The 25,450-nt window shown below is 47.8% G+C and overlaps 1 long non-coding RNA gene across 21 annotated transcripts in view; it reads left to right on the top strand.

Annotated features, from left to right (window-relative positions):
* Positions 1-740: 740 nt before the first annotated feature.
* The window catches only part of LOC134520666 (uncharacterized), a 42,064-nt gene continuing 17,354 nt past the window's right edge, over positions 741-25,450 (top strand). For 12 of the 21 annotated variants that reach the window (XR_010072507.1, XR_010072501.1, XR_010072506.1 and 9 more), the window contains exons 1-11: positions 741-1,717; positions 4,062-4,159; positions 10,375-10,597; positions 10,687-10,779; positions 12,420-15,211; positions 15,293-15,391; positions 16,904-16,997; positions 18,622-18,791; positions 19,565-19,706; positions 20,488-20,632; positions 21,168-25,412. This is a non-coding gene — a long non-coding RNA (uncharacterized LOC134520666). Of the gene's footprint in view, positions 1,718-4,061; positions 4,160-8,727; positions 10,108-10,374; positions 10,598-10,686; positions 10,780-12,419; positions 15,212-15,292; positions 15,392-16,903; positions 16,998-18,621; positions 18,792-19,564; positions 19,707-20,363; positions 20,633-21,167; positions 25,413-25,450 lie in introns of all 21 variants that reach the window. The other 9 variants (XR_010072504.1, XR_010072495.1, XR_010072499.1 and 6 more) reach the window with 9 other exon arrangements.

The following is a 25,450-nucleotide window of genomic DNA, read 5'->3' as shown; positions in this document are numbered from 1 at the left end:
TTACCCTTACAGCACACCCAGATGCCACGCTTCTAATTTCTTCACCATTGAGAAGCTGAACTGCAAATTTTCAAACAGCTGTTATCATTAACGGAAGGGCAAAAATATTAAAATGTAAACCACAAAATAAATCCGTTAAATAAATCAAAGATAGAACTGAGGAAAGACATCTGAAATTCTGCATGTAGTAGGTATAACTCATTCTTACTGCCAGTTCAAAATCAACCGTAGCAGGAGAATTTAATGATACCATTGTTTAGTGAAATTAGACTTGACACTAACCAGTTCCCCTTTATTTTGGTTGGTTAGGATTTACAATTGTTTGACACTCATTAGAAATCACAGTAACCTGTTTTAAGGGCAGGCAAATTAAGATTCCCTCTCTCCGTACAAGATTACTCATCACACCGCAGCTACATGCTAATTGGAAAATAACTAGTGAACGAGCATGTCTTAAACAAGCTGTCATCTGAGCATGTCAGGTAACGTACCAGAAGTGAGCTCGCAAAGAATCTGGTCATGCATGTAACAGCTAAGAAAAAACTGTTGCAGGAAATTAACGCTACAATAACTTATCAGATGCAAAAATAATTATTAATCCTTAATGATCCTGGTAATTTCTTTACAGGAATTCACCTGACCTTCTGTTGCCTTCAGTGCCTCTGGCATGAGAACACATGGTTCCCTACCTGAACATCAGCTTTTTTTTTTTATTCAGAGCCTGCCAGTGAGTTAGAGAAGCCCCAGGGTTTGCTAGGCCAGCCGGGCTGCCAGGGAAAAGACCTCTGAAAGCTACGCTCACAAGACAGCAGGGTTAGCCACTAGCTCCAAGCATGCCACCTTCTGTCTCCTGCTAGAGGAAATCTTGTCTAGCTAAACTAGAACAGAGTGGAACGGGGGAAAATTTCAGCTAATTCTTGCAAAGGGCTGGCTGGGAAGTATCATGAGGTCTTGCAGGGAGATAAGCAGATGCAGAGAGAGGTTACACCTGCATTAGGAAGCAGCAAGGTGTGGTAGGAGCGGATCTGGGGAGTGAAATGTTTGGTGCTGGTCCAATGTATTTGCTTGGGATAGGTCTGATCTGGCCCCATGGCTTGGAACATTCAATAGCAGCTGGGACATGTTGTGTGGGTCTCTGGAGCTCAGCGTGTCATTTAGTTTTGTCTGAAAGGAATCCAGTTCTGCAGCGTGGACCTAAATGCAGTAAGTGGGGAAGGTCAGGAGAGTTGCCTCAAAAGGGCTGTCCTGCTCCAAAATAAAACAAACACCGATCCAGCTGCAGAAGAGTCTGCAGGAAGCTGGTCAAACCAGCCTCTCACTGCCGGAAATAGCTAATGAGAGTTAATCTGAACACGCACGGCCTGTTTTAGTGTGTTTATAACATATTCACTCTGAAATGCTTTTGTTCCAAGGAAGCAATACTTTGCAATCAGGAAGTTGCTTGTTTCGTGATTAGCCTTGCTGTTGTCCCCGAGGGAAGGGATGGCACTGTCTGGACAGACTTTGAATTGCTGAGAAAACTTGCATCTGGTACTCCACCCCGGATCCAGTCTACAGGTGGAAAAGTTGCCTGGTTCCTGCTGATGACTTTGGATTTAGGAGCCAAGAGATGGTGAGCTGTGTGGGGCACAGCATCACATCAGAGTGGTGAGAAGTGTAGGTCACCAACTCGCTGGGACATGAGTTTCCAGCCTCCGTTTGGCAGGAAGATGTACAGGTAAGGTTGCCTTTATCAGTTTATCCTCTGCAATGCATTCATTTTTTATCAAGAAAATACGCTCCTTGTATCACACCGCCCAAGTCTGTGTGTTCCCTGCATATTCAAACAGAAGGTGAATTTTCACTTCTGACAGTTCAGCTTGCAGAACCAAGGGAGAGATGGAAAAAACACCCTTCTGCGTCAGCGTGGTGATTGATCACTTTTTATTTTTGCTCAGATGCCAGGTCTGGATTTGAAATAGAAAAGTAATATACTATCTTATGGAGTTACTTCAGGAGGGGGCCCTGAAGGAGGAATGTAGAGTGCTGTAAGACGGGGCTGGAGAGATCAGAGAGGAACCAGGAGAACAAAAGCCGCCACTGTTAGAGATCTGGGAGTTGGTGTTGGATGAAGCGGGGCCTCCCGCTGTTCGCTGCTCGCTGTTGCTGTGGCCAGGCTGGCATCACTGTGCAGGGGGAAATGCAGGCGAAGAGCTAATCTATCGAAACAGAAGGACAGACTTAGCTTGAGAAGATGAGCATGCTGAGCTGGTTTCTGCTCTGTTACACCCTGAAAGCTCGCTGATATCTGTACAGCTCCCCAGCTGTAACTAGCAGCAGACAGGGGTTCTTTATGCATTTTCTCCAGAGCCAGACTGGTGAGGATTTGGTGAGGACTGGAGAAACTGATACTGAGATTTTCAGCTCGGCAGGAGGGAATCTGTGTTTGCTTAATTTGGGAAGAGACAGTCATATAACTTACAGTATGTAAAGCTTAAGCAGTGGAAGTATCCCCCTGAGCATAGTGTAGAGTTCGAGGCGGCTAGGAAAAGTCTTTCAGGCTGCCTGAGCCTTTCCACAATGCTTTCTCCATTCCTTCAAGTACAAAGAAATGCCTGCTCTGAACAGTTTGTGCAAGAACGAGACTCCGGTCTAGTAATCTAGGGATTCCAGCAGCCATGTTTAGTCTACCTACCTACATAATTTCTCCCAGAAGGTGAGTTAAAGAGCACCTTCTCAAAATCAGCTAATCTCGCAATTTCACCTAGTTCTCTGGCAAGCTTTTCTGGTACGGAGCGGCCTTCACTGCTGTTTCTGTAATGTTTGATTTCAAGGTTAAATTTCTAATTGCTGGCTTTTGCAGTTGCCTTGGAAGAGGCATCATGGTACCCAAAAGCCCTCTCCCACAATTGTCTTCCCCCATATTGGTGCCTGTAGCAGTAATCAGATCCTGTCTCAGTCACGTCGTTGGTAAGCTGACAGGCTTGGGCTCAACAGAAGCACACTGGACAGCTTCTGTTTCCCGGCTCCAGGGTCATTTTTTGGTTTTGCCTGAATCACTTCTGTATTTTCTCCTTCTCCATGATGGAAGGAACATAGCTTGGACATGGCTTTCCAGCAGATTGTCGGAGTGCTTCCTGCCGGGGTCTGCCATTGTGCTTTTGGAACACCGAGGGATCGGAGGAGTCCCTTTATGGCAGCTTTAGGGCTATGGCAGGTCTCTGCAATGTCTTCTAAGTCCTTTTCAAAGCAACTCCTTTCTGAGGCAGCGTCCTGTAAGTGTAACCTGCCTTTCTGGTTTCAGATGTCTTACCTTGCATTTGACTTTTTAAATCATGTTTCGCTGGAGCGTGGCCAACTCTCAGTTATTTCAGATCGCTGGGTATTGATAGTCCAGTCCTGCTTGTTGTTTGCCTACCGCCAGTCTTGTTGGCATCTGCAAACTTTGCCACAACAAGGATTTTTATAGCGCCATTTAGATCATTGATAAAAATATTGAATAAAATGGTAATGGGAGTTTCACTCTTCTTTTATCCCAGATATTTTTACCCAGTGTAATATTGCTGTGCATTTATTGAATTGTGGCTATTGGAACATGCAATAAGTATGCCTTTGAAGAATAGCCAGTTTCCAGAAATGTTTTCCACCTTAAATGTATATTCCCAGTCCATTATACCGGCAACTGACGTTAAGGCTTGGGAAAATAGAAATGTTAAATGCATAGGTGTGTGCGTCACTGCCTGGTGCCAGATTGTTTGCACAAGTGTAACCAGATCGTACCCTGTGGTATCTAGGCAACTTGCTGGTTTGTAGATCAGCAATTAACTCTTCAGCCTTCAGAGGTCTAGCAGAAGGTTTGCCTGTGCAGATTGCGGCGGTTTCTGGGCTGAAGGCGTTATTGTTTCAGAAGAACTTTATGAGATGTCTAGGAGTTAGCTTCTGGCTGGAAGCTCACCACAATAATGCAACTTTGCGTCATGCCATCACGTGGAGAGGAAGTGACAGCCATGCTGGACATTCTCCTTGTGGTGGTGCCCACCTCGTAAAATGGTGTTAATACACAGCTGAATGTTTCTTTTCAGTTACCAACCTGGATCTCAGTGGGAAACAGGGCTGCTCTGATTGCCGTGGAGTGAGCTGGATCTGCAAGCTTATCCGGAGCCAGTCGAGGTGTCCACAGGTATGTGCCTGCGTTCTCAGCACAGCACTGCTGTGACCTGTTCTGGCGCTGAAACTAAGGGATTTTCAGCCTCTGTAACAGCTCTGAATGGGGAAGGCACCGATGTGGCAGAGAGATGCCTTTGCCCTCCCTCAAATTTTGTGGATTGTTCAGGACCTCTCATGGATGCAGCCCAGGAGCTCATTTAGATCCCACGTTATGAGGCTTGTAAATCCAGGAAATTGTTTATAAATATCCCCTTACCCTCTAAATCTAGACTCAGAGCAGCTGTCCCCTGACTTTGGGAGGTGTTGGCATGGTAGGATCTGTGCCTTTTGCAGAGCTTCCTAAGAGGAGAGGTGTCACTCTTGCAGGTAGAGACAAAAGCAGCTCTTCTGACAGCAGCAGTGTAGCAAATCTCTTTACAGAAATGCATCTTAAAATCTCAGAACTGCTCAGAGCGCCCCAGCCAAATATCCCCAGGCTGATACAGCAGAGCACGAAAGAAGTTGTTGATATTCAGAACTTGTTCTTTAGCTACACAGGACCTGAAAGCGTGGGCATGTTTGGACCTCTGGGGAGAGAGGTATGAGGAAGCAGGGCAGCCTTTGACATGGTAACAGGAGTTGTCCCTTGCAGAGCTGGAGTCAGAATAGTTGTTATTAAAAGAAGGTGACTTGGCCTTCGTGGTGACATTTGAGCAGCTCTGGTTTGCAGACCCCTGGGTCTTGAGTCCTGAACTTGCGATGGGTTTGGCTGAGCGCAGCAGACTCTGAAGGAGGGTTATGTCTGGGGAGGTCTGGCACGGACAGCTGGAAAGGGTCATGCAAAATAAATAGAAGAGCATCCCTTTGACAAGAATTGAGGAATACTTCTGACTGTACACAAATATCACCCAACTGCTTAATTTCAGGCCTATTGCTCGTGGCATACAGGCAGGAGAAAATAAAAAGGGAAAGCAACTGAAGGTAGCTCCTGCTACATTCAGCTCAGCGCAGCCTGCGAAAGCTTTGGGCAGCCTATCCCCCATCTCTGTCTGCTTTTCGTTATTATTTTTTATAGCCAGAAATAAGAACTTTATGGGCTTTATTCATCTCCTGTCAGATGCCCAATCAACATCTGGCAATACAGCAGTTCCCAGGAAGTGCTGACCTAGTGCGACCCAGTGGAGCAGAAGGTGCTGAGGAAGGTCTCCATCCCCTCTCCCATCCCTGACTGCTCTTTTAATTATCTTCCTAGCTGAAGTAGGATGTGTAGCCCTCCTCACCCTTGCTACCTGCCTGCATTTCAGAGCACCAGGGTCATGGGAGTTCCCCCGGGGTGTGTGGATGTGAAGCTCTCACGGTGCTCGAGGTCCCTGGCAGGCTTACAGGAGGTGCCAGTGCTGGGGAAGTCTGCCCATCTCAAGTGGTCCTGAGAACAGCGGCAGAGACTGGAGACCATTTTCTGGTTTTGTTTCTTCCTTTAAAGTAAAGGATAATGAATCTCAGGGCTCATTTCTAGCCAGTTGTTCCTAGTTGGGCTGGCCGCCTTGCCCAGGAACATTTAACCTGTTATAGTTTTGTCCATGCTCAGTCTGCCATTTGTGTCCACGTGGAGAGTTAAATGGTACCACTGCTGTAGTTTATCCCTGGTTGAGTTTCCACCAGCTCACTTTCCCATGCCGATTAGCTGTCGTCCTGTAGAAGCACTAACTAATGGGGAACAAAACAGATCAGAGGCTTCATGGCAGGTAGATGAAGCTGTAGCAAAGACCAAGGATGCCTTGGGCATCCCCTGGAAGAGGTGCTGGAAATCTTCAGCTGTGGTTGGAAGGTACCTGAGAAAACATCTAGGGCATGGAGGAGGGGGGCAGTGCAGCTGAGCAGGAGATGGCATCCTGAAAACTGCTCCTGGGTCCCGTAGAGCTGATAGTGGGGACTGCATCCTTTCCCAGGGCTGGGGTAGGCCTCTGCATGGGAAGGAGATTTGACAAATGGATCAGAAAGGAGCTGTGGACGATGTGCAGTGCCTGGCCAGTGTAAGAGGGATGCACATGGCAGGGCAGAGGAGCTCAGTTCTCCCTCCTCCCATATGCCTTCGTTTGGATTTGCACAGGACTCAGAACCTATGCATAAAAATGCAGGGACCGTTCCTGAAAGGTTTTTGATTGAGTTTCCTGCAGGTTAGAGGATTTTAAGACCTAGGAGAAGATTGACTAGAGAGGAACACATTTCTATTTACTTCAGTGCGTATTGGACTCATAATAAAATTCAGGTGTAACAAGCCAGAGGCAAGTTCTGTTCTATTCGGAGATTAGCCCATGTGCAGCTGCTCCAGCAGGTCCAGCAGGTTCCCTGTCAGATCCCTGGGCTCCCACAGTGGATCTCTTGAGCCCCCTTTTCCCACACGGTCCCGCCCTGCTTCTCCCTCAGGTGTGGGTGGCTTGGTTTGTGATGAATTGTGGTACCTGCCTTTCCACATCTTGGGATTTCTTTGCTCCCTATCTCCTAGATCCAAGCTCCAGCCAGGCGGTCAGAGCAGTTCCTTCCTCTTTGCCAGAATCTTCTCCCCACATTTTGGTCTTTTTTCACTGACCATCTCAGTGGGAAGTTCCCTCTTGTTCCTGTGGCACTCTTGTCCCTCTGGTTGTTCTCCTCTCCCAGGCCGGCTGCTGCCCAGCTCTGTTATGTGCTCTTCTGCCCACGCATCCTCCTTGCGCTCTGCAGCCTGTCTACGGGCTCTTCCCACACCTCTGTCCTGAGACAGCATCTTACCAAATCCGCTTTGTGGCTTCAACTCTTTTTGTCACCTAGTGCCTGAGGGGCCTTTACACTTCGGTGCCCATGAAGAGAGCAGAGCAGGTTCCCCCTTCCTCCGGCCCAGAAGTGGAGCTTCCTGGGGAGAAGGCAGCAAGGGCAGATGGAGGTACAGCTTTTCCCTTCTGCTGCCAGAGCCCAGCTGAGCCAACTGCCCTCTTGGTCTTGGAGTAGCAAACCCTGCCGTGAAACAAGGACACAAACCCTTGTAGCCCTCAATGATGTCAGGTGCCTGCAGCCTGGTCCCTTCCTCACCATTTTTGAAGCATGCAACCTTCTCAAATACCCTGTCAAGTCCCCAGAGCTGGCTATCTTTGGTTGTCCTCAACTCCAAGTCCACTGTGAGAGATACAGATCATTTAGAGAAAGGGGCCCGGCTGAACTGCCTAATCAGATGCCCACTCATGTGAGCAAATGCCACCAGTGGGAGCTGAGGCATCATAATCCAGCCCATAATGCTCCTTTAAAGACATTTCAGCAGCTCAATTAAGTTTCCACTTGTGTGTTTTCTTTTTCCTCCCTTTGCTTTCATGGTCATTTAAAACAAATAAAGTGAGCAGAACACGGCAGCGTGATAACCACCATTTAATTCCCTTCCCACGGGTCTCCAGATTATTTGGTGATTCAGCGGCAGCAGGGGGAACATTTACGGAAAGGGAGGCGGGAGCTTCCCACAGGGACGACAGTGCACAAACCAGGGCCCCCGAGCATCTCGGAGGAAATACGTGCCTGGGGTTTTCCTTTTAAATACCATGGATATGGTGAATGCCGCGCCAGAGTCCAGGCCTTGGAACAGAAGCGACCACCCGCTCCCCTACTTTTGTGGCATCCCCGTTCTCATTGCATGTCTCACTGCCCTCGTTGTTCCCGCATTGTGAAGTGTGGACGAAGACCAATGTTCAGGATACATTTCACGCTTCTGTGCAAACACAATATGAGATGAAGAATTCATACCCTTAGACAAGGAGACGAGAGTGTATTTTCTCATAATAAGGAAAAGCAGCCAGATTGGAGCCTGCCAATTTCTCTTCAATGCTCCCGACTTCCCTAGGAAGTTCAAACAAGCCTATGCTTTTAAACAGGCGGAAGAAATATATTATATTTAAAAAAAAATAAAACCACACAAATTCTTTAGGATCTCTTTTGCATTATTCTCCCAACCTCTGTCTCGGTAGGTGACTTTTCCAGCTCTCCCCCATTTGATCTGCTGGGACTGCAGTGGTGGCGAAGGAGAATACCATGTGTTTTATGTGTTTGCGAACAATTAATAGTGGTACTGCGTTTCACTGGAACAGCATGTAATACACACCCCAGGAGGGGAAAAAATAACAACTAACCAGACTGTTAAGCAGTCCGGAGCTTTTGCTGTCCTGTAGGAAAACACGATGTGGGGGTTTGCTTATTCATCAGCAGCAGTAAATAACGGGCGCTCACCTTGAGCTCTCCTTCAGCCACTTCTTCTTCTCCCCAGCCCCTGTGCTAGCAAAGAAAGGAAATGTTTAATGTAGTTTGGGTGACAAATTGGGTTTTTATAGCTGTTCAAATTTTAGCTTTTGTTTTCTCCCTAAAAAGCTCTGTTTTCGTAGCTTTGGCTTTGTCTTCCCCAGCATCAAAAGCCTTTGCCTGGAGTGCGTTCTGTCAGTCTGATGCTGAAAATTAGTCCTGAACCATTTGCCTGAACCTGTCAACCCCACATCATAGCCATGCATTGTGTATGCAGGTGGTTTGGCCTGGGAAGGACGCATAATGCACGTTAGTCATTTAATACATTTATAATCTAATCTCTCACAGCAGCAGCGTCGGCAGTTTTTTCTTACCCCTTGTGCAGTACATCAAGACGTGTTTCCATCCCTGTGCCCATGCCAGGAGGAGGTACTGGCTCACCCAGCGCCGGCGTGGATGGCTCCCAGTTCCCTTCAGCAAAAGCTCCGGCAGCGGCGGCCCCCCCGTGCTGCCTCCTGCCTGCGCCTCTGCCTGCCCTGGCGAGGCAGGACCCACGTCCTGAAGGGCGACCGTCTGTCCTGTGAGCCCCTGGAGCCCACGGCCTCTTCACCGGCGTCAGACCCAAGCGTCCTCCTGACAGCTCCAGCTGCACCGGGAGTCCCCAGCATGTGCCAGGCCCTTGAAGGTGCTCAGCATCTCTTCTTTTCATCCAGACGTCAAGGCTTTCCGTCCGTCTCCCTCAAGCTGAGTCTGAGCCTGGAGGCACAGAGGTTACGGAGCTTTTTACCCCCCAACCATCTGCACTCCAGAATCATCCTGTCTCGTATGATTTTCCAGCGGGGAAGAGACAGGCTGGGCATTGAGAACTGGAGACTGCCGTGCGCCTTGGAAGTCCCAACATGCCATGAGTGGCCAAGACCTGCTAAAGTACGGTGACCAGGAGAGCTGCAGACACTGGATTCCTAAGACCTGTGCTTTTCCTAGCACCTTCATAAAGTTTCCTGAATTAAAATGATTCAGGAAACACATTTTCAGACTGTCAGTGAGATGCATTAATCACTCCCGTGAATATGCACCAGATTGTTAATGCTTCGGGCCAAATACCATGTCTTTTTTAATGCCTACAAAATGTAGTGCATGTTGCTGGCTCCATATTTATAATAATTATAAAAGTAACGGGAGTAGCTGCATTCCTATAGGCTAGAAATGGTCAGGCACAGACCAAAAAAAAAATGATTCATTGTTGCAATTAATGCTTGAGCTTGCACCTGTGATTAATTAGCCTGGCGATAGCGCTATGCAAAAGATCAGGGTGAGAATTAATAGGGAGACAAGTGCTGACTTTTAAGATGGTTGGACTACTATTTAGTGCTCCTTCCTTGGGCTGCCTCTGCCCGTTTAATTAAAGGCAATGGCACAGGCTGGCTATGCACCAGTAGACCCATAGGCAGGTGGTGCAGAATATTTATATAACAGTGTTCTGTAGAAAACGTCAAAATTAAATTCCCATCCAGGTCTCTAAATATAATTTTGAAATGTCAGAGATGCTAAGAAGAATGCTGGCACCGGATGAGACTGCTGTCAGGAAGAGGCAATAGCGTGCCAGATTTATACTGGTCTAAATACGCAGGTGACTTCAGCTCTTGTGTGCAAGGCAGCCTAAAATGCTCTGATGGATGTCCTTCATCTGGTGGGAGGCAGAGGAACCAAGAGGAACATGTGCTAGAGGTGTGTACACCTGTAGGTGTCTATTGCTGATCCCTGCGGCAGCCACATGCTTGGATTAAAGCTGTTTTAACTGTGATCCAGCGCTAACGACGGGTGGGCGAGCGCCAGTGTTTAGGTGTGATGGCTACAAGGGCCAGGACAGGAATTGTGGGGCTTTAAGCAGAACCCAGTATGTTGTTCCCCCGTAATGATGGGTCCCCCATCCACAGCCTAGCACACTGCGAATGACATCAGTGTATGAATGTCACCTCGATGTTTCCTCCTCAGAGATACCACCGAGTGTGAATGAGAAGGGAGCGGGTACGGAGAACACGGTGTTGATGGATGTGGCCTGATCAGATGCTAATGGAGAGAAGAAGGATGAGAGATGTTCCACTGGGAAAAGCTCTCTCTGGAAAGGGCTTTAGTACCTTTCCTGGAGCACCACGTCAGTGACAGGGTGGCAGTTTGCCTCTCTTAAATGACCTTTTGATGACTTTCATCTCACAAGGTATTTCTCTATTTCTCTCTTCTCCCCCCACCCTTCTTTTCCTCCAAGCGTAGCCCTCCGTGGGATACAGCTTTGCTCTTTTGTAACAGGTGACTCCGATGGGCAAGATGGAGCAGGGGCATCTCCCAAGAGCCTGCAAGTTCCCGTGAAGCACAAATACTCTGAAGCACCAACCTTTTAAGGTGAGCCCCGTTGGCAAAGTTTTTTCTCCGGGTTTTATCCATCACTCCTTCCACTGGCTCATTATCTTTCCCTTCTGCATATTTGTGCCTCCCACCACCCCAATTCATTTTTCCCAGTTACAGCAGCTATTGACTGGTTTATATAGATGGGGTTTAACCAGTCCTCCCCCCCAGCTGCTCCTGAATCGCTGACAAGGCCGATTTGTCTGTTCACACATCAATCTGAAAGCACATGCAAAGTTATATCTTGGCTGACTTAATTGTTAGGAGCTGCAACCCCAATGTCTTTGTAAATAAAATGGTTTGATCTCATGGGGCATGCCTGGTGGAGAGAGTCGAATAAATACATCAATATGTAAATAGATCCACACGAGGAGGATGAACTGGGACTTTGCAAAACTGATAAAGCATCTTAGGAGATGTGTTGTCACTACACTTCTTGCATATTCTGATGAAGCAGACAGTAATGCTGGATCTCAGCCCTGGGTTGCGGGAGAGGAAGGGAGGGAGGGAGGGAGAGAGGGAGGGAGAGAGAAGTGTGGGCACGAGCGCACCGTGACTGAAATTCTTGTATGGATTGATTTGACTTAAATATATTCTGAGGCTGGTCTAATTGCTAGTTTAGTCTCAGGCTTTGATTTTCCTGTTGCTTTCACATCTCTGCTGCCGAGTCTTTCCTGCATTTCAAGCAGGCTGACTGGCGGCAGTCTCCCGACCAAACTGAACCTCGGTTAGACCAAAAAAGTGATACCTGTCCTTACTGAACCCGTCCACAAAGCGTTTGAGCAAAGTGGGTGTGAGTTAAAGGCAGTGAAGGTCAGACATTTGCTGCACGTCTAACAGCATGGGGGGGGGTATTTTGGAAAACAAAGCCTGAAGCTTTTGGGACACCTTGTTCCTCCTGGGCCCGTGCTGGTGTGTCCTCATCAGAGATAGTGTTAGCCAACTGGGGGAGACCAGTTAAAGGAAGCAGGAACAGGACAAGGTGCCGTGACCCAATTTGCTGAGGCTGACACGCATCCTGCAGGATCCTGCTTGCCGCAGGAGTGTCTCTACAGGCGACAGGCCTTACTTTTTCCTGCTGGGTGTTGTGCGCTGCAGTGCCCACCCACGGGAGATGCTGCTCTGTGGCAGCACCGTCGCACTTCCACCACACAGCTGGAAATCCTGTGGTTCGTCTCACAAGCGGCAGCTCTGCCTGCCCTGTGTCAGGCAAGAGGAAACCTGTCACCTACCTCGGGCACTCGAGCGCTTCTCCGCTGATTTCCAGGGAAAGGAGAGGAGGAGAAACCACCCACCACATTGTCTGGGGTGCTGCCTCCCTTTCTGCGGGCTGAGCTCCAGCCCTTGTTTTGCAGTGCGCCACGTGGAATTTTATCACCTTCAACAATGAAATCTGTCACCTTCAAGCTGCTTTATTGTAATCTGGGGACTTTTCACCCTGTCCGCCGTAACCCGGTGCTGGGCTCCTGCCACACAGAGCTGCATTCCTCCCCACGCCATCGCTAACATCTATCGATCAGGCTCCTCGCTGCAACCAACGGTGTTAACTTTAGGGACCACATTTGTACTTGTTTTCTCACCAGGATCAGATCGTTAATTGATCTTCCTTCTTTCTCTTTGCCTTCCTTCTGTCTCAGGTGCATCTCAATCACCTTCTTCTGATGGCTGCTCCACCTCTCCTGCCAGCCCCCCTCCAGTTTGGAGAATAAAAGCCAATCAAACATGCACTAGAGCCGGTATTCAGGAGGTGATCTGATACTTTAAAGAATGTGACATACAAATATATGTTCCAAACGATGATACTTTCATGTTGCATCGGTTATACACACTTCGAGTCAGATTAACTGGTGTATCTTCTCTTCAAGAAAGCAATTTAATAACAAACTCGGGGAATGGTACCTCTTCAGTGAACGCGGCTCATGTGTCACAGCTCTTGAAGTGATGGTGTGGGAGGCTTTTTTCTGGACAGTTTGCCTGGTGTGGCAGATAAATTGACCTTATTAATCTGCTTTTATTATATGCTAAGATCAGAATAATTTTGCTTGCTGCTTTTCTGTAGCGTCTATTGTGGATGCGTTTTTGTTTTAGGGGGTAAGTCATTTCAGCTGAAATGCAGTTAGGGACATTTGCATACACATTTATATGGGCTAATTAAAAACTTACCATCAGAGTTGCTTTTCTGCTAACCACCACTGTACAGCAAAATGGTTGTTACTTTTTGGAAATATCTGCTTCAGTGCAGGAATATGAACTTTTGTAAAATCATTTGATCAAATCTTTGGGGTTTAGATTTTCAATGAATAATCAATATTTGCAACAATAGATTTAAACAAAAAATGGTGTTCATTGAACTTTCTCTGCAGGAAAAATCTATAACATGTATTATTAAATATAAAGAGGCTTATGTTCTCGAGTTTCATCATGCCACAGCTTATAATAGCCCTTCAGAAGCTCAAAACAGGTTTTTTTTTTTTCATTAAACAAAATGTTGCATTCCCCCTGCTGCATTCATTACAGGCAGCATATTGGAAGGTGCCTGTGCCCAGCAGTTCTGGCCTGGAGGGCTGCGCTCATCCGTCTCCGTCAATGCCGCGAGCTATTTCATAAGCAATGGAAATATGTATTTCAAAAGTGGATGTGTAAGGGATGACGGCAACATCAGAGGTGTGAGGAACAGCGAAGGGACATTTTCTTTGTGGCGTTTTCATGGATCTCCCTCCTGAGTATCTAAGCGGGGAAACGGCGACTTCGACAGAGGTCCCTGGTGATTAAGGGTGTAGCTGATGATGGGTGCAGCTCTTCCCTCGAGTCTCCCTCCAGCCCGTGGTCTTAACCCCGACCTGTGAGAAGTTCCCGCTCTCACTCAGAGATAAAATGCCTCTATGCAGTTGCTTATGCGGTTGGACATTTTAGGAAACGATAGTGGTCTCTAGGGCTGGGAATACAAGGATTTCCAGTGCCACCACCAAGGAGCTGGGGGAAAAATCTGTGTCCCTTCAGTTGTTGGATTTGCCAGAAGCGGGACTTGCATCACTTTGGCAGCCAGGCAGACTTGGATTGAAGAAATGCTTCAGTCATGTTTTCGTTCCCCATGGCTAAGTTCCAATATCCAAAATGGGATTACCAGAAGTGAAATGCAGTTGAGTTTTGCCTCTGCTGACCTTCAGCAGCTGCTGTTCCAGCCCTGGCTCCCCGGAGAGCTCTGGGGATGCACCTCCATACTCATGTGTCAGTCTGATATTCCTGTCTTGAGCCTGTCCTAAGCCGAGGCTGCCAACTAATACACATACCCAACTGCAGAGATGTCACAAGCCGATGGAGACCTTTCCTGCAGCACTTACAAATATGTTTTGCAAGGCAAAAATAAGCAGTAATGCAAACATCGTACTCTTTTTTTTCTTTTTTTTTTTCTTTCTTTTTCCCCCCTTTGCTTCAGGAAAGCAGGAAGAGGCGAGAAAGGATTGATACTTTATCCCACTGAGGGCTTTTTCTAAGATGCCTGCTGGGAACACTCACTATATTCTCTTTAGGTAGTAGCTCTTTTGATTTTCTCGCTGCCTTGCAAGTCACACTGAGGTGCCTGGAGAAGGATTTGCTGATTGCTTATGAAATCCATTCTCCCTTGAGGATCTGCTCTTTCCATCCTGATAAACTTTTAATTCTTGCTTTCTAATAACGCTGAGGGACTGTGTTCTATGCCTTTATGAGGGTTTTGTGATTGATGTTCATCTGCGCTTGCAGGAGACCAGTAACCTCATTTCATTTTTGACAGAGCGTCAGGACAAGCGCTCTGTATCCTTCTCCCTTCTTGGTCAGGTATGAATGAAAGTAAAGCGGATACGATCTGCCCAGGTCTGTCAGCCTGGCTCAATTCTTCTCTCTCACCATATTGCTAAACTTCTGACACTGTTTCTGTCCAGTGTGGCATCTGGGCATGTGTTTAAAGGACACGGTCAGCTTATTTTTGATATCGTTCTGTTATCTTGTTTTTATTCTTGGTTCTGTACGCTAACGTCTGGGATATTTGGAAGTAGCTGTTGTAACTTGACGTGGGAGTAGATTGCTTAAATAATACCTTACAGAGTCAGGGTAAATTTATAGAAGATGAGACCTGGACCCCAAATGCCTTTTTTTAACCTGTTACTGTCTTTTCTTCAGTTCTATTCTCTCTGCTCACTCTTTCTGATCTATTTCTAGCAGTTTTCAGATGAACACGGCTCATGTTTTATGTTTAGACTGACCTCATCTGTGATACCGCAACGGTTTCTACATGGCCAGTGAAGAGATCTTACACCTAGGTGCATGCACACGTGCACACACACCGGTACACACCACTGGTGAAGGATTTGTCAGCATGAGAAGTCCTGGAGGAAAAATGCCCATAATGAATTCATAGAAAATACACAAAATACTATACCCAGATAGCCAGGTAATATCATTCACCAAACTGTGACACTGTTCTCATAGAGCAAATGTCACTGCCCTTAAAAAATCCATTTTCTTTCCTTAGGAGAAAGGACATTGGGAGCACCTGTACTGAAAGGGAGAAGGTAAAAGAGCCTGTGAGCATACCCTGCTTCCTGTGCTGTTATGCTGATTCTAAACGCAGGTTTGGTTATTTCTTATAAATATTTATTTTTCCTCCCTGCTTTTTGGCTTTGAAATATCTGCTTGCGTTCTCAATTAAGAGCAGCTGAGAGATCAGGAAAATGGCTTAAGAATTCAGCGGGCTGTAAGCTATTTGGATTTAAAATAGTGCCTGGGAGAGAGCTTTTTATGCTGCCTTGCTAAACAATCCTCCTTCTGTCACCGTCTGAGGTTGCCATCCTTTGTTCGTCATGATGTCGCCTTCCCTCCAACTCTCCAGAGCCTTCAAGGCAAGGAAAAGAAGGACGAATAAGGCTTATTCTTTTTCTTCTTTAAATCCCCCAAGTCCTTCTTTTTAAAAAACCCCAACCCTTATGGGCCATCTGCCTTTGTTTCAGTTGTGTTTCTTGGCTTTGTTTCTTCATCATTTCCCCCTCCTCACCCCTTTGCAGGGCACCGTTAAGCACTCGGGGAGGCAGCTCAGCATCCCTGCTCTTGTCTGCAGCACTTGTAGCATCACAGCCTGCTTGTTTCACTGTGGCCAGAGCCATCTCTGCTGCCTACAGAGTCTTTTTGCCTTCCCTCTCCCAGGATCTGCAGAAGCAAAGCTGTGGCTGCTCTGCTGAGGGAGCGCAATCCTGGCAGCGAGGCAGAAGAAGCTGGGCACCCCGTTGCTCACCCCCACTGCTCCCCGGCAAAGGCGGTCAGGTGGTGCGGGGGATCACTGTCCCAACACCTGGCAAGGCCATCGACGCTGCCCTTGCGCCCGCTGCCGAGCAGGCAGGTGGCGGAGGGAGGGTCCCATCACGCTTGGGTTCCCGCTTATTCCCTCTGCGGATGCAGAGACGGGCGGGAGGGAGCGCAGGGCTGTCCTGTGGTACGGGCTGACGGCTTATCCTTTTGCCTTTGATTTGCAGCAAATTGAGAAGGCTATGCCAAATGGATGGCTCTCCCAGACGGGCTCAGTGCCGCCAAGGGACCCCGACACCTTTTTGTCACCAACCCCAGCGCCACGGGACCTGCGAGCAGGACCCGCCTGCCAGTCTTAGCGGCAGCTCACCCTTTGTGTCCCGCGAAGAGAGTCTGCCCACAAGACACGCAGGCACGGCTTCTGCAGCCTTTCTAAAGCCATTTTTGTTCAGAAATTCCTGTTGTTGTTTTTGCTGACCTAAGCGGGCTGTATCTTTTCCAAATGTTTCTGACGTTTCTCACAGAGTAATCTATTAATGTCGCAGACAAGGATTCTGCTGACTTCAGTTTGGCTTCTGTTTCCCATTGGACAGGCTCCTCTCTTCATGGAGGAATGCCTCAAGCCAAAAAGAGAGGAAAAAAAACCCAGCCCCTGAGCTAACTGAAAACAGCCCAAAGGGAAGCGCTTTCCAGCCACATTGCCTCTCACTGGCTGGCTTCTGTTCTGTGCTTGGGGATGTGCCAGACTTCAGTGCCTCCGTGCTTTTGATTCCTGTTTATCCCCGGCAACATGATTGTCTATAATTATATATAATCTCCCCCTTGTTTACTCTTCTTCCTCCAGGTCTGAACGCAAGCTCGATGGCAACTCTCTGCTCCATCTGCCAAGGCTCCAGCTCCAAACAGCTTCTCGGCATCCACCACCTTCTTTTTCAAAAGTAACAAAGACATTTGATTTCCTCCCACCCCTTCCCTGAGCGCCCCTTTGCTCTCCCCCTCCCCCTCGCTGGCACTGGGGTTATTTATACAGAACGTGGAAACAATTTGCAGGAAAGCGAACAATGTAACCCGGAGTGAGGGGAGGGAGAGAAGTTTATTGTGCGCACTTACAGCCCCAGAAGTGAAACGCTGCTTTTTTTGGGGGGGGAAGAGGGAGTGGACTGTTTTCCTTTCTTTCTGCTCCTCTCAGCGTCTTGCTGAACCGCTTTCCATCTTGCCAGAGTTGGGTCCAAACCAGAGCAACCAGATCTGACTGCGTGTTTTGGAGGAAGTTCAGGTTGGATCCCTCCCCGCATCACAGCTTGATGAGGCAGTATCTCTGTACTTAATCCTCTCGGAGGTTTTGCTTTCGGATCATTTCAGCTCCTGGATTAGCATTAATGAAGAGCATATGTGCTCGAGAGGTCCTGATCCAGGCCCTGGGAGCTGCAGCACTGCAGAAGGCACTGTTTTCTGCCTGGGTGTTACACATAGCTATTCCGAGGAACAGTTAGGCTGAAAGAGAAGATTCCTTGGGAGTGAACGAGACAGGAACTTTTTGCAAAGTCTAATTTCAGTCTTTCTCCCCTCACCCGCTAAAGATGAGCTTTTCAGAACATCCCAGCACCTTGCTAGCACCCATGTGAGTGGCTTTGTAAATCAAGCGGTTTACTTTAGTGCCCATCAAAAAGCTGAGCTCTGCTGGAGCTTGGGAACAAAGCACTTGCAGATCTCAGAGGTGCAGGGTCTAAGCCATAGGAAGCTGAACCAGCATTTGATTTGGTACCATTGAAGCAGGTCTGAGGTCTTCGGATCTCCCTCTGCACTGGGCCCAGTGTGAAGTCCTCAAAAAGAAGTTGTCCAAGCCCACACATCTTTTGGTGAAGGGATTTTGGTGTTGCGTAGGCAAGGAAACGTTCTCCACAGGTTGCACGTCCGAGCAGAGTGGCTGCCTTGGCAAGCTCCTCCCTTCCCGGGAGCTTGCAGCCTCCTTTCTCAATAGCCTCAAGACTTGGGACGTGATCTGTGCAAGTTGTGCTGAGCTGGTAGGGCAGGGCCAGGAAGCTGCCAACTGGAACATCATGTTCCTCTCTAAACTGGTGAAATTTCCGGCCCTGAACTGATGCAGCAAATAAACTGTGATCCGATGGTACAGAGGGACGGTTAGAAGGAACCTGTAGTGGGCTGTTCCTCCCTGAGACCTTGCATCCTCTCTGCCTTCCAGTACTTACTGCTCCTTCTCTGTCCATACACAAGGTGTGAACTTCCAGTGTATGTTTTTTCTGTAAAATGCCACATCTGCTCTGCCATGCGGAATGGCGAGGGTCTCTGTGGATAGCCTGATCCTCTTAAAGCTAACGGCATAGCTCAGAGATCATCCCAAATACTGCTGCTGCTCCCTTTCTTTAGCCAGGTCTTGGCCTGAATTAGCAACAATTAGGTGTAAAATGCAGCAAGGGCTGGAGCAAAAATACTTTAGTCACCTGTGTTTTCTGGTGAGAGGCAATTCAGCTCCTCTCTTTGGGTTGTTCTAATTTTCACTGACTCTCAGAAGGGCCAGGAATTTCTGTTTTCTCTTCCAAGCCAGGCACCAACACTGGGGACTGGAAGCCTGCAGCTGGGAGCAAAGAGTGTCTGCCGCAGCCTGCTGAAGCCCATCGGCCAAGGCACCCCCAGACACAGCAGTGCAGCCCCTTTCCAGCAGCCGAGCCATGTGCAGCGGCTGTGGCACAAGGGAGACATGCGTCTCACAGGTATTCGCTCCATCTAGTCCCGTGCCTGCAAGCACAGCGTGCTCCTCAACCTCTCTGCCTCCCATGCATGCAGCTGCCTCTTGCAGAGCTTGTGGATGTCTGCAGCAGCCTGCCCAGGCACGTCGCACAGTGTGCTTAGCTGACTAGCAGCAGACGGGCTGCAGAGAGTGTTTAGATGCGAAAGACTCTGGGAGAGCCCCCTCTGGTCCCTCCTGCAGCCATGCTTGCAGGCTCAGGCCCTAGGACAGCAACTCTGGCTTTGGGGTTAGTCTCTGGGCACCCCACTGAAGGCATTAGGGGCAGACGGACATTTCCAGTCTCTTTCTGACTCCCAGGGGTCCCCCCTTACTCCTGGAAACACATGTCCTTTAGTTAAAATACATGGAGAACTCTCAACTAACCAGCTCACAGCAGCAGTACAGGTTTGGGCAGAGTCTTGTAGCTCTACCTATAGAGACTTTAAAATGCAGAGACCAGAGGGATCAGTGTAATTTCAGGGAAACAATCATTGGAGCGCTTGTGCTTTTCCCCTTCTGGTTCTAAATGTTCAAATTCTGATAAAAAGCTGGGAAAAACTCTCCTTGGAATGATTGTGCTGCTGAAACCATCGCTGGCTTTTTGGAAATTCCTCTTTCATCTTGTTATTTTCTTTTTTTTTTTAATTATTTTTAGGGCTATTTAGATGAGAAAGGGCTATTTAGATGAGAACGGATTTGTATTCTTCTCTTTGTGCTGCTCGCTTACCACCTGAAATCCTCATCTGCTCTTTGCAGTTCCCAACACAACCGCAAGCAATATCCTGAACGGTGCTTTCTAACTTCAGGTGAAGAAAAGCAACAGAAGCAGATGGTCTTGTAAACAGCGGAGATCTGGCTCTCCCACAGAGGTCCGTGCGGAGTGGAAAGGAGCAGAATGGTTAGTAAACACTGAGCAACTTTCATTTTCTGGGCTGAAATGTGATAACCTGGGGAGGGGAGGACAGTGTAGGAACAGCAACTATCATATTCTGGCACAGTCAGCTATTCCCAGCAGAAGCTGTTCATGTTAGAACTTGTAGCAAATTGGAGAATACGGGAAAGCGGGGTACGTTTTCCAGCATCAGGGAGTTTGTGGGTGATGAAAACAAGATTTCCAGCAGCCCTTTTGCGCTAGCGTTTTAGTCTTGGTTTCTAAAGAGGTATCCTACTGTTTTTCTGTTATTCTTCCCTCCCCTTGAATTACTTCTGAAACTGTTAGTCAACCAGAGCTGTGAGTAACTTCATTGACAGCAAAATTCCCACAAGTTCCGTGAAGGCTTGCAGCTGGACGGAGGAAAAAGAAACCCCGAAGTAGAGTCCCCACTGGTGGAAGAAACCTCAGCCACGCATCCCTTCGGAGAAGCCAGCAGCAGCCAGCTGGCAGGCAGCACACGTGCTGCTCCGAACTAGCGTGCGCTGCCCTTTGTCCAGCCAAGCTGGGCTGTCCACACGGGACGTGGAAGTGAGCAGGAACACTGCGGGGAAGGGCATGGGGGAAGATGATCTATGGGATCTAATTCCCTAATAACACGGCTTGGGTGCTTCTGCTTCTCAGGGACCTGCGTGTTGCTGCACGTGTTCCATTAGCGGAGCGACAGTGAAGAGAACCAGGGTGCATCAGTCTCATGTGTGAAGCGTGGGTAGCTGCAATGTCTGTCCTGCCGTGTCTGCTCCCGCAGGTGCACCAAGGGGACACTCGCAAGGGAAACAGGAAGAAAAAGCCAGTGCTGACATAACCTGTCAGGGCCTTCAGGCCAGGTGTTGACAAACCTCCCAGTCCATCTAGCCGCCCCCAAGAAGCAGTACGGGAACTGTTTCTTGAAGGTACACAGATCCCTGGCTATATAAATTCTGCTTTTTCTTGTCCTTTCCTTACCCTCTGTGTAATCGAGCCTAAGAGAGAAACAAGCAGGCAAGCCTCTTCCCTTGCAAGGGGGCTGGGGACTCCTCACTTTTCTTTCATGCTTGGGCAGGACCATTTTACTTGCCATTTCTAACTGTCCTTTGCTCAGCAGTGAACCCAGGGGGATTTGGTTGCTTAGCTTTAGAGCCAGGAAATGAGTGAAGAGGGGCAGGAAAAGAAAAAAGACAGAATAAGGAGGCTCACTTCCATAGTTTATTGAGCCCAGAGAGATTTCTATAAACCACATGGTATGAGGTGTAAAAGGAATGAAAGATGATAGCCAGTGTGGAAGAATGGAGCAGCCCAAAACTCCCACAGCCTGGTGACTCTCCAGAAATGTTGGAGGGGCTTAAACAGCAATTTAATGTGAACCTGCTGGCAAAGAGCAGCACCTCCACCTTGTTCTTGTCAAGAAGAGGTTCTGATTCATGTCCCATGTTTTCTTTCCTTGGACAGGGAGACTACTGCAGATCCCGTGGAGAGCAAGAGTCACGGAGAAAAGATACCTATGAAAGATGGTTCCAGGTTGGGATTTTACAGAGGTTTGTGCTTGATCTAGGGTTGAAGAGTTGGTGTTTCTATTTTTCGTGGGGATTGGGAGGGGAGAGATTACTGAGTCCCCGAGTCTTAATGTAAAATGATTAGAATCTGGAACAGATTCCCCAAAAAAGACATTTAGGGACAACTAAATGCACAAAGCAGCTTGAATATACCTGCCACCAGAGTTCATTCAGTCCTGGATAAAGCATCTGAAATGGGCAGTGCTTTAATAAAGTACATATGTCTGGGGACTCAAAATACAGGAAAAACTTATGAGGAGGACGAGATAACACTTTCTCCATTTCTTAGAAAGGGAGAAAATGCCAAAAAGTTATTATTTTTTTTTCCTGAGAATGCCTCGGCTGGACAAGAACCACTGCAGGTTAAGACAATCCCCATAACCCGACACTTGCAGAACAAGTGGGCTCACTTCGTCTTGGCACAGGTAGTTCTGGCATTTCTAGGGAGATCTGTAATTCCAAGTAATAACCCCGGAGGTTAATTGAAGTCTGAAAATAAGTTTATTTGGTAGGTGGGCTAGAGGGGTTTTTAATTATGTGTTTAGATCAGTGTCGCTTTAAGCGTTAATTTTGCCTGGGAAAGGAAGCTGTAGTATCAGGAACAACACCTTCAAACAGCTGAGATTTGCAGACAGAAAATCGGGGGGGCTGGCAAAAGCCCATAGCCTGTTACGGCAGATGGAAATGAGCTCTGAATTAAAAGAATCTCTTTTGTTTGTTTTGGGCCAAAAATAACTGGACACTGCGTAAGGCCTGAGAATGGGTGTTCAGCAGTTTTTTGACAGTCAGGCTGTCAGAAGGAAGCGCTCTGAAATGCAGACTATACACATCTGATTTTTTTTATTTTTACCTTATTTCTCTTTTCTGCTTTGTGTGTCATAGTCTCCTTGCAGTTTTCCAGAGGAGAGTTACTCTTCCACTTGTTCCCCTTTGCCTCCTACTGAGTCAATCCCTTTATTTTCCACCATTATTTGTACTGTAGTCACTCCCAGAATCTGGGAAATCTTCCTCAGAAGTCTCCTTGTCTCCTGAGCTTACTGCCAACTCTCCCACTAAAGCTTTTCATTCTTCATTATAAAGAAGAATAAAAGGCCAGAAACGTGCGCCGTGACACCCATTCAGGTGCCATTACCCTGTAATTCTTTAAAAACTCTATATGCATTTATAGTGGCTGAGAATTGCTACAGTGGGAAGCCTACGGACTAAATTGGTGTTAGCACATGAAAGAGAAGCAAGTGCTGTGGCCTGGAATGGGGCACCGGGTTCTGGTTTTGGTTTGGAGACTGACTCACTCAGGGAAATCATTTCCCTTCTCTGTGCACCTGTTTCCACTCCCCACCTCTAATTGTCTCTCTGTTTAGACTGGGAGCTCTTCAGGACACAGCCCGTCTCTTGCTGCGTGTACGTACAACGCCTCAGCACAAGGGAGCCTTGTCTTGGTCGGGGCCTTGGGTGTTCGAGTAGAACAAACAAGAATAGAAGGTATGCGCAGACAGCGAGGCAAGCTTCCCAGACGTGCTGCCGTGCGAGCATGTCTGAAACCCGATGTGCTGGAAGCTGTCTCTCTTCCCAGTCCTTGGCTTCTCTCAGCCGGCCAGCAAAGCATTAACCAGTTCCAATTACAATGGTGAGGTGAACTGGCATGTTCCCAGTTCCACTGGGAACCGGTGTGAAATCACTAAACTCATTTTGCAAACCCAAGCAGCGCCTGATCGGAACCTCCGTCCCGCACAGCTACCGACCTGCCTGGAGCTGTGCCACCTCCCTGCAGGTGAAAAGCTCCTTCCGTCGGCCCTGAAGCTCAGAGCCATCTCATCCCGCTCCCAGCCCACACCACACACGCTGGAGCCTGCTCCAATTTGCCAGCAGAGAAACGAGCAAAACCATTTTCTCCTTTCCTCCCTGGTCTGAGGAGGTGCGTACATGTCTCTCTGGCTTTTCTTCTTGTCCGCCGGCTTTTGCATAGCCCCTTCCTCCCATCGCCTGCTCATTCCCTGCACTCCATCCCATCTTTTGCATTCCTCCCTGGTTTGATACAGCATCTCGCCAGTCCTGCTTCACACTAAGAGAAGGGGTATTAGATGGATTCCCCATAGAGTATAAATTGAATGGAGAGAAGTGGCTGGTTTCCCAGCAATAATTTATCTGATTAAAAAAATACTCCCCAAACTCCCCCCTCCTCCTCTGGTCGTACGCCCCCTCCAAAAAAGAACATTGGCACTCAGGCTAGTGTTTGAACTGTATTATTCAAGTTGCTGGAAGGGGGATTTAGATGGGAAAATAACTGTCAAAAGATGGCTCTCTGGGGAAAAAAGCATGAGCTCTGAAATTTGGGACATGGGTTGTTGTATGGAGGAGGCAGAGAGAGTAAATAATTCTGAGTCAAGTACCTCCGTGATTTCTAGCTTTGCCCTCATCTAACAAATATTTTACACCGGTGAGCACAGATGCACATGTACATGTGCACACACATGTGCCCCCGCACACACGTTTCAGAGAAGAAGCCATTAGCAGTGACTCCAAAGCACAGCAAGCTGTTCCTGCTTTTCCCTTTCTCCTCTCTTTGTTTTTGCCTTACTTCAGGGCAGGTTCCAAATAAAAGAAAAATCCGCTTCATAAAACGCTTGTCTCCTTGTTTGTTACCTGTGCAGGTTTTATTCCTTTCAAGTCAGCGCCATCCAAGGCTGGCAGTTTTCTTCTCCTGCCAAAGCCAACATTCCTTTACTCACACAGACTGGGGTAACTGGGGAACGGAAAAGTCACCCTGACACCCCTCTTCATCACAACAAAGCAGCGTAGGTGACCTGAACTACGTGTTTCTGGCCTGTCTGTATTTTGCTGTTGCCTTTTTCTTTGTGGGAGAGAGGCAGGTATTTTAAATTTCATACTGCTCCCACAGTACGCCGTGATTTATAACAGGAGCTACCTTATTAATGTCAAGGGCCGAATTGCTACCGATGCTCAAGCTGCAGGAGCGTATGAAAATCATTTAGTTAGCGATGGCGTGGTCCCAGCACCGAGGGCTGTTAGCTGATGTACAATCCTCTCTCTGCTCGCAGCCTCCGCCAAGTCTGCCTGCTCATTTCTGGGCCAGTGGGTGAAACATGAACAGGCCCATTCTGAACCGCAGCTTTTCAACCTCAGAGCAACCTTAAGCGAGTCGCCAGGACTCGGGTTTCCTTGCTTTTTGACAGGAGTACTGTTCAGATGAAACCTCTCTCCGCTCCTTCTGGAGGATTTACACTGCCACAAGTCTTCATTTTTTCCAGATGTTTTACCTAATAAATCAAGGAGTCTCATCAGAGGATTTGAATCCAAAAGCTGTTACCATGACTTCAAAGGCGCAGGCTGGAATGGAAAGAAGCAGTGCAGACATTTTATACCACTCTGTAGTCACCGACCATGAAAATACACTCTGGTTCCAGGATTTTTTCCTGTGGATACCAAAACTCCACCGTGATTGAATAAAATGGTGCCGTGCTCCTTCAGCCAACCCTTGCTTAAAAGAATGGAGCTGCAGACCTCGCAGGCTGTACGGTTGGCATTGGTGACCGAGGATGGGGCTGGTCCTGGGAGGAGGTGAGCTCTGCCAACCCCCGTGCAAGATCAGGGACCGTTAACTCAGGTTTGAGCTTGCTCTGTCTTTACAGATCAATACGTGGCTGCGTATTTTCTCTCAGTGATAGTTTAAGCTGTTCTCAAGTAAAGGATTCAGACGTCCGTTCATATTCTTCAGATTGTTGGGAGAGAAGAAGATAAAAAGAGTTACATGGCTGCAAAGTGTGTTTGTGATTATTTGTGCCGGTTTGTTCCTTGATCAAGAATGTGACTTCTTTTTTTTTAATATAGTGAACCCTTTCTTTTTACAGTGACTAAATGGTGTCATTTTCTTTCACTGTTACATTTCTAAAGATAAATGCTCCAGCGTTTTGAGAAACTGTTATGTATGTGTTTCTAATTACTCGATAGCACAGTGTACTGCAGGATAATGTAATGAAGAAAAGCAGCTGAAGAAAGAAAAGATGTTCCTGCAGGTAGTCGAGCTGAAGGCCTATGAGACTGCGTTTTGGTTCCCTGCTTTCCTGAAGAGTGCTGGTGTGGCTCCGGCTGCTCTAGGTGCTGCCCATCAGAGGTGCCCAAGGTAGGCTGTGTCCTTCAGCAGCTTCTCCTGGCAGTGGT

This window comes from Chroicocephalus ridibundus, chromosome 9 (genome assembly GCF_963924245.1).
Source record: "Chroicocephalus ridibundus chromosome 9, bChrRid1.1, whole genome shotgun sequence".
NCBI lineage: Eukaryota > Metazoa > Chordata > Aves > Charadriiformes > Laridae > Chroicocephalus > Chroicocephalus ridibundus.
Note: the sequence above shows the minus strand (reverse complement) of the source record. Positions and strands in the feature narration are given on the sequence as shown.